The following is a 1456-nucleotide window of genomic DNA, read 5'->3' on the forward strand; positions in this document are numbered from 1 at the left end:
ACAAAAGAGTCAACATTTTATAAAATTTTAAAGCTTATAAAGTCTTTTGGTTTTCAGCTTGGAGGAAGACACAGTGCAACTTTCTTCTGTTGTCCCAAATCCAGGTTCATCTGACACCAGCTGCCTAAGTTCAACCCCAGTGAGATCAAATTCATACACCTGGGGTGTACTGGGGGTGAAGTCAGTGCCACATCTGCACTGGCTCCCAAGATCAGCCCCCTAGGTCTGTCTCTAAAAAAATTGGTGATGACATTGCCAAGGCAATCGGTGACTGGAAGCGTATGAGGATTACAGTGAAACTGACCAGAACAGACAGGCCCAGATTGAGGGGGTACCTTCTGCCTCTGCCCTCATCATCAAAGCCCTCAAGAAACTGCCAAGAAGCAGAAAGAAACAAAAACATTAAACACAGTGGAAATAACACTTTTGTTGTTGTTGAGATAGTCTCACTCTGTAGCCTAAGCTGGAGTGCAGTGCCGCAATCTTGGCTCACTGCAACCTCCGCCCCCCAGGCTCAAGTGGTTCTCATGCCTCAGCCTCCCTAGTAGCTGGGACTACAGGTTTGCCCCACCACACCTGGCTAATTTCTTTGATTTTTTAAAGTATAGATGGGGTTTCACCATATTGCCCAGGGTGGTCACGAACTCCTGAGCCTGAGCTCAGGCAACCGATCCACCTCGGCCTCCCAAAGTGCTGGGATTACAGGCATGAGCCACCACACCTGGCCTGGAAATAACACTTTTGGATCGTCAGCGTTGCCCAGGCGTCAGTCTTTAGCCAGAGTACTCTCTGGAACCGTTGAAGAGATTCTGGGGCCTGCCCAGTCTGTGGGCTGCAGTGTTGATGGCCGCCACCCTCATGACATCATAGATGACATTAACGGCGGTGCAGAGGAATGCTCAGCTAGTTAAGAACCACAAAGGACAATATTTTAATAAAGGATCATTGACAACCAAAAAAAAGTTTATAAAGTAAAAAAGTTACATTAAGCTAAATTTAATTTACTGAAGAAAGAAAAACATCTTTAATAAATTTAGTGTAGCCTAAGTGATCAGTGTTTATAAAGTCTACAATAGTGTAATGTCCTCAGCCTTCACATTCACTCACCACTCACTGACTCACCCAGAGCAACTTCCAGTCCTGAAACCTCCATTTATGCTAAGTGCCCTATACAGGTGTACCATCTTTTAATCATTTATACTATATTTTTACTATACCTTTTATAGATTTTGATGTGTTCCTTTTTAAGATTTATTTGGGGCCAGGTGCAGTGGCTCACACCTGTAATCCCAGCACTTTGGGAGGCTGAGGAGGGCAGATCATCTGAGGTCAGGAGTTTGAGACCAGCCTAACCAACACAGCAAAATCCCGTTTCTACTAAAAATACAAAAATTAGCGAGGTGTGGTGATATGCACCTGTAATCCCAGCTACTCAGGAGTCTGAGACAGGAGAATC

At 44.8% G+C, this 1456-nt stretch overlaps 1 pseudogene; it reads left to right on the forward strand.

Annotated features, from left to right (window-relative positions):
• The window catches only part of LOC105549131, a 37612-nt pseudogene extending 36701 nt beyond the window's left edge, over nucleotides 1-911 (forward strand).
• Nucleotides 912-1456: the final 545 nt, after the last annotated feature.

The sequence above is a fragment of the Mandrillus leucophaeus genome, unplaced genomic scaffold (assembly GCF_000951045.1).
Source record: "Mandrillus leucophaeus isolate KB7577 unplaced genomic scaffold, Mleu.le_1.0 Scaffold111, whole genome shotgun sequence".
Taxonomy (NCBI): domain Eukaryota; kingdom Metazoa; phylum Chordata; class Mammalia; order Primates; family Cercopithecidae; genus Mandrillus; species Mandrillus leucophaeus.